Here is a 7,500-nt window from a genome sequence, read left to right as displayed (position 1 = left end):
GTGTGTGTGTGTGTGTGTGTGTGTGTGTGTGCGTGCGTGTGTGTGTGCGTGTGTGTGTGCATGTGTGTGTGTGTATTCACTTTGGTCTTTTTGGATCAAGTATTGGACTCTTGATCTACAGCTATTTCCCTCCCGGAAGAGAGCTCAGAGCTCGTATGACCGATCTATGGGTAATGCTATGACCTTACACGCACACACACCTCAAACTCTCTGCCCACGAGAGTTGGAGTAACAACTCGAAGCGCAGCGATACTGAAATTATTTCAGCCCTGTGCAGGATTCGAACCCGGACTGCCATAGTAACAGTCGGGGACTCTCCAACCGCGCCACCAAGTCGTGTGCATGTGTGTGCGTGTGTGTGTATGTGCGTGTATATGTGTGTGTGTGTGTGTGTGTGTGTGTGTGTGTGTGTGTGTGTGTGTGTGTGTGTGTGTGTGTGTGTGTGTGTGTGCGTGTATGTGTGTGTGTGTGTGCACGCGCGCTTGTGTGTGTGTGTGTGTGTGTGTGTGTGTGTGTGTGTGTGTGTGTGTGTGTGTGTGTGTGTGTGTGTGTGTGTGTGTGTGTGTGTGTGTGTGTGCGTCTGTGTGCGTGCGTGCGTGCGTGTGTGTGTGTGTGTGCGTACGTGTGTGTGTGTTTGCGCGTGCGTGCGTGTGTGCGTGCGTGCGTGTGTTTGTGTGTACGTGCGTGTGTGTATGTTTTTGTGTGTGTGTGTGTGTGTGTGTGCGCGTGCGCGTGCGTGCGTTTGTGTGTGCGCGCGCGCGTTTATTTGTGTGTGTGTGTTCATTTGTGAGTGCGTTCAACTGTGCTCATGTATGCGGGCAAGTATGTATCTGTATTTATGTAAGAAACCCACCCATACGTATTCTTGTATGCTTGTTTTTCCCTTGAGCGGATGTCTAGGTTGTGTGATGCGAGTACGTGGGCGGGCCAAGGCAGGTACGAGGCGCCATGTTTCACTTCAATTTCAATACGAAGCCAGCTGCGTTGCGTCCTTCTCCATTTTATGCCTTTCCCCCTCCACTCTTGAGCTCTATTTCATTCCTCCCAACTCTCACTTCTTTCCCTTGATGTGGTTAGTTACCACTTCATGGTGAATGGTAATCGTGCGCAAGAGAAGGATTAACACAAACTTCAAATCTCTTTGTACCTAATAAAATTCCCCCCGCCATGACATAATGTAAATACAATCAATATTTCATTACTTTGTAAATTTATACAATAATGTTACACTCAGATGCTTTTCACCTTATAAGGGCTATCTTAGTATGCGGCAACATTTATTACAATATATAATTTTATTATCATGGACACATACAATAGTTTCTGAAATTATAGTAATTATATTTTACCAAAATGTTATATGCGTTAAGGGGACACTACAACAGTGGCGTGTTGCCACACCTCTTTTTCCTCTATGACCCCTTCCTCCCCTTGACAAGGATTCACTTTGATTATTTTCTCTCAACTCCTTTTTCCCTTCATTCATATTTTCTCTAAAACACTTTCCTTCCATCCATAATATTTTTATTAATTTTTATTTTCTTCAATTTCCTTTCCTCTCCATTTATTTTACCTATTATTTAGTTTCCTTTCCTCCCTTTTCCACCAAACTCACTCCCCGCCCACTCTCCTTTCCATTTTACTCTAATTTTTCCTTCTTCCTGTTTCCTTAACACTCCATTTTCACACGTCATCCCATCTCTCCCCTATCCTTTCATTCCTTTTCCTTCCATATACGTTCTTTCCAATTCCTTTACCTCCATTTTTTAAACTCTCTCTTTCTCCTTTCTCTTTGAACACCTCCGATCCCCTTGTCAAGATTTTCTTTCACAATTGCTTGTCTTTTAGTTAGCATTCTTCACTTTATCTTGTATCTATTTTTTCCCGTCTTCTGTCTCCCATTACCTGGAGCTTTCTCCCACCTCCCTTTAGTTTCTCCCCATCACCTTTCTTTTATCTTCCTCTGTTTTCAATGTTATCCTTTCTGTTCTTAACCCCCGTTTCTCCTCACCCTTTGTCCTGCTCTTCTTTGACCCTTCTTTTCCTCTTCTTCCTCTCTTCCTCCTCCTCCTTTTTCTCCTCCTTTACTTCCTTTTCTTCGTTTACTTCCTCAACTTCCATCTACACCTTTTCCACCATTGCTTTTTCTCTGTCTCAATTTTCTCTTTTTTTTTTTTTTCCTCTCATATTCGTCTTTTTCTGTTCCTACTGTTTCTCTTTCTCATTTTCCTCATCCTCTATTTCATTATATTGCTCATTTTCTTTTACATTATCTTTCTCTTTCTATTTCTCTTTCATTTTCTCTTTTACTTTCTCTGTATCTTTCTCTTTCTTTTTCTCTCTTTTTCTTTCTGTTTCTCTTTCTCTTCCTCTCTCTCTCTCTCTCTCTCTCTTCCTTTCTCTTTCTCATTCTCATTTTTTCTCTTTCTCTTCTCTTTCTCTCTTTTCTCTTTCGCTTTCTCTTTCTTTTTTCTCATTCTTCTCCTCATCCTCATCTATCTCCTGCGTCATCTCTTTCTCCTTGTACGCCTTCCTCTAATTCATATTCTGCCCATTTCTTTCCTTGATTTTCAGTGAACTCTTCCAACGGTTTTCAAAGACGCCAAATTCTTTTTCGGAGCAACCATACTTCTGCACTTTTGATTTATTTAACCACCCGATCCCCCTCCTCAGCCCCACGCGTTCGAGTATCATTTTTCGATATTCCCCCCAAAATTTAGCCATTATTCACATCTTCTAAAAAGTTTCATAACAAGTTTGTGTTACAGTTTTATTGGGGAGAGATCCCTCCAATAAGGGTAATAACATTATTTGGTGTTAACCAGAAAAAATGGTCAAATTTGGTGGTTCTGTTTTCTTAAAGTGTTTTATTCGCCATTTTAAAACCGCAGTATTTTCCGTAAGAATTTTTTTCTAAAAAAAGTTCACAGAGAAATTGCCAGCACGGTCGGCTGAAGGAAGACGAGACTGCGTCACTGTCATGTAAACAAACTTAGCATGCTTATACTCCGTCAGCCTCGACATGTGGGGTTTCTCGGGTTTGTCGTGATGATGTTTGTCGTCGTGGTATTTGTCGTCGTGGTGTGACGTCAGGTCGTGTTTGTCCGCGTGGTTTTTCAAGCTTTTTTGTTGATGTTTGTCGGCCTTTGCACGTGTCGCTTCTGTGTGTCAGGAGGGTTGCAGGGTGTGTCGGAAGAGACGTTGAAGGGAGTGGAGGACTGAAGACCCCTCCGATAACTTTCAGCCGTTTTCCTTGACAAGGCTTTGATCTCCATAGGTTTTGTTGATATTCTGGTTCGTAACTCGTTTGGTTCGTTTCACATGGAGGGCGAAACCACAACATCGCATTGTTCTGAAAATGCAAAAAGTGAAACCTTCGATCGACTGGAAACGACGTTCCTCTTCTCTTCACGAGTTTCCTTCTGGTTTTGCGTATCCCCTAAGTCAGTCTTCGGCTATTGTCGTTGCCTCCAATATGTATACACACTCTTTCAAGCCCTCCTCGTCTTCCTTCACCTTCTGCTCCTCCTCCTCCTCCTCCTCCTCCTCCTCCAACTCCTTCACCTCCTCCTTCTTCTTGTTCGTCTTCTTCTCTTCCTCATCTTCATAGTCATCCTCATTCTCTTTCTCTTTTCCTCTTCTTCCTTCTCATCCTCTTTTTTAAACTCCTACTTCTCTTCCACCACTTCTACTTCTTCTATCCCTCCTCATCTTCATCCTCATTATTATCCACATTCTCCTTTTCCTCCACCTCACCATCATCCTTATTCAACTCCTCCTCATCTTCATCCTCAGCATCCTTCTCCTCCTATTTCTACTTATCCTGCCCCTCATCCTAATTTCTTTTTCATTATCCTACCCCCTCTCCCTACCTCTAATCCTTCACCTCCTTATTTTCTTCACTGTTCCCTTCAGCATCCTTCTCCTTCCCCTTTTCCTTCTATTCCTTATCCTCATTCTTATTCCCATGCTCATCTTTATCCTCATCCTCTTCTTCCCCTTCATCCTTGTCCCCCTCCTTTTCCTCCTCCTTTTCTTCTCTTTGCCTCCTCTTTTCCCTGCTCCTTTTCATCTCTTTCCTACTCCTTTTCCTCATCCTCCTCTTCCTCTTCTTCTCTCACTATCTCCTTCTCCCCCACAGCATCCCTCGTCCTGTACATTCTCATACAATATCCTCCAATATCTCCACCATCCATTTCCTTACACTTTCACCACCACTACCACCACCACCACCACCACCACCACCTTTCCCACCGCTCACTCCACCTTCTGCAAGCCTCCACTTCCTCCACTTTCGCTTCACGCAGTTATTTCTATGGCCAGGCACGCAGAGCAATCCTTCATATCTCGTATATGCAAAGGTGGATGACCGCCCACTACACTGTATTGTACATCCAGAGCATACTCTTATAAAATGTTCCTCCTCCTGCTCTGCTTCCTCCTCCTACTCGTCTTCCTATTTCTCTGCCTCTTCCTCCTCCTCCTCCTCCTCCTCATCCTTCTCCATATCCTCCTCCTGTTGCAAGATGATTGAAGGGAATGTTCAATGCTTTAGATGGCCAGCGTGCACACGCGCGCACGCACGCATTTAGCACAGAACGGAACGTCCGACGTCTCCAGAGAACTCCCAAGGGACCTCCTATTGTGTCTGACCTTACAACGGGTATTTAGACCAAGCGCGTCTAAGGTCGTGCGGTCAAACTGGGCCGAGCGGTTGGACACCTGCTCGAACATTACCAACTGAAAAATCAGCATACGACATATATATATATTTTCATGTGTTCCCATTTGTAAATGTGTCTATACTCAGTTTATTGTAGAAATAAGAATAGGCGTAGATAGTAGAGAATAAATTGTATATATTTCCTTGTTTTGGTAACAGTCATCATGTGCATGCAAATAATGCTATTGGCAACTGCCAGAGTTTTCCTCGGCGAATGCTCCGAGAATGTAGTTCAGTCTTGACGAAGGAAAATAAAACAACAGACTATCACCTCCTTTGTTTCAAAGCCTCCAAACTCAATATAGATCATAAACAACAAATCTACACTCCTCTTCCTCTTCTTCCGTCTTTTCCTCCTCCTCCTTGCACTCCTCTTCTTCCGTTTCTTCCTTCTCCTCTTCCTCCTCATTTCCGTCTCTTCCTCCTCCTCCTCCTGCTCCACCTCTTCCTTCTCCCTCTTCTCATTTTATTCACACTCCTACCCCTGCTGCTTCTCCTCTTCCTCTTTTTTCTCTTTCAGCTTAATGATGAAAACAAAAATATATCATTTGTTTTTGAAAATGTTATCCATTTACCTGTACAGCGGTAGTCTCACGATGAAAGATTTTTTGAAATTGTGTTTTGATTGCAGTTATATCTAGAAGTTATATTTAGATAAATAGAATCATCGATTATTCAGGGATTTTTATATTCCACCTAGATCACAGAGTGTAAGTCAACGCAGCGGCTCTTGCATTTATTTTAGATAGTTTGAAATTGCCGGAGCAAATTGGAACTTTCGTTCGGCCGGTTGGCAGCCATGACTGAATACGATGATGGGAGTTTCGGTTTCCAAGTATTATTCAGATAAATTATATTTCAGTAAAAATTGCCACTCCTAAATTTGTGGTATACATAAATGCTGGGCTGATCATTAATATCTGACAGCTATATTACGCCCATGTTATCGTATTCTATTTTGTTCCTGTTGTTGTTGTTGTACTAGTGTTTAGTTTGCGCTCTGTTGTCATTTGTTCTTTACTTATTGCATATTTGTTGTTTTCTGTGTGGTTCTTTTCTTTTTTTATTCCTCTTTGCTTTCTTTTTCGGTGTTTTTGCTTGTGTCGAGTTAGTTTACAGTAATTATATATATATATATATATTTATATATATATATATATATATGTATATATATATATATATATATATATATACATATATATATATTTATATATATATATATATATGTGTGTGTGTGTGTGTGTGTGTGTGTGTGTGTGTGTGTGTGTGTGTGTGTGTGTGTGTGTGTGTGTGTGTGTGTGTGTGTGTGTGTGTGTGTGTGTGTGTGTGTGTGTGTGTGTGTGTGTGTGTGTGTGTGTGTGTGTGTGTGTGTGTATTCCATATTCCATTGGGTCCTTTTTATTTTAGGTATATAACCCTGTTTGAACCTTTTGAACCTTGTTCTTTACATTTTATTTCCTTCATTTGAAGGTCTTTTTCATCCTTAATTCCATATTTTGTTTAGCTGTATTAGGGTCCTTTACCTCTTATACGTCCATTCTTCGTTACGGTTTATGTCTTGTTTGCCATCATGACTTATTTTTGTCTTCCTCTCTCCTTTCTTCTTTACTCCCTTCTTTCCCTTCTCTAAATTACAACTTTTGCTGTGTCTGTTCTGTGAAACTTTCCCGTGCAGAGACAGAGACAAAGAGAGAGAGAGAGAAAGAGAGAGAGAGAGAGAGAGAGAGAGAGAGAGAGAGAGAGAGAGAGAGAGAGAGAGAGAGAGAGAGAGAGAGAATATAAAGGGGAGAGGGAAAGACAGAGACAGACAGATAGACAGACAGACAGACAGACAGACAGACAGACTTAGGTAAAGAGTTATGGGGGAAAGAAGTCAATGTCGGTAAGAAGGGGATGAAGAAAATAAGAGGATGAGAGGGAGGAGGATGAGAAAGGAGAAAGTGTAGAAGAAAAAAAAACTGGAAAAGAAGAGATGGGAAACGAGGAAAAGGAAGAGGAGGAGAAACATAGGAATAAGAGATAGATAAAAGAGGAAAAAATAGACAGGAAATAGAAAAGAAAATGAAACGAGGAAGGAAGACGAGAAATATAAGAAAGGGAAGGACAAGGAGGAAAAGTTTGGGGAAAGGGAAGGAGAGGAAAATAGCTAAAGAGCTAGGGAAGAGGAAAAAAAGTGGAGGATAAAGAGGCGAGGTAAGGGTGGGAAGGCAGCTACGCAATTAGGGAGTTGATGAGAGCAGGTTAAAGGTTAAAAAGGTGCTGGACGGGTCAAAGGGGAAAGAGGAAGAAGGGTAAGAATGGACGGATGGAGGGAGAATGATAAAAGGGAAAAAGAGGAGGGAAAGAAGAAGGTAAGGAGCCGACGCCAGGAGGCGCTGATTAGCTGCGGCCGAAGCCGTCACCTTTGCTCACTGTACTTGAACTTTTGGGGCAGGTAACAGTCACTGATGGGTATCAGAAAGGAGTGTGGGAAGATAGAGAAAAAGAGAGAAAGAGAAGATTTAGGATAGGAAGATGGGGTGCAGAAGGAGGGGTATGGGAAGGGACATAAAGGAATAGGATGAAAGAAGAAGAATACGAGAGGGGATGGAAAGAAGGAAAATTGAGTTATGGGACAGAGGAGGAGGGAAGAGAATATTGGAGGGTACAGTTTTTTTTATTACCTCATTGGCATGTATGTTTATTACATTATTCACAAGACAAAATTAAACGACCTGGTCGTTCCATCGATGGCGTTAAGTAGCGCAGTCTGTATTCTATTTCAATCAATCAATCAA

Source organism: Oratosquilla oratoria, chromosome 36, assembly GCF_046742065.1.
Source record: "Oratosquilla oratoria isolate Oo_2021 chromosome 36, ASM4674206v1, whole genome shotgun sequence".
NCBI classification, from domain to species: Eukaryota; Metazoa; Arthropoda; class Malacostraca; order Stomatopoda; family Squillidae; genus Oratosquilla; species Oratosquilla oratoria.
The sequence above is the reverse complement of the archived record's forward strand: the minus strand, read 5'-3'. Positions refer to the sequence as shown.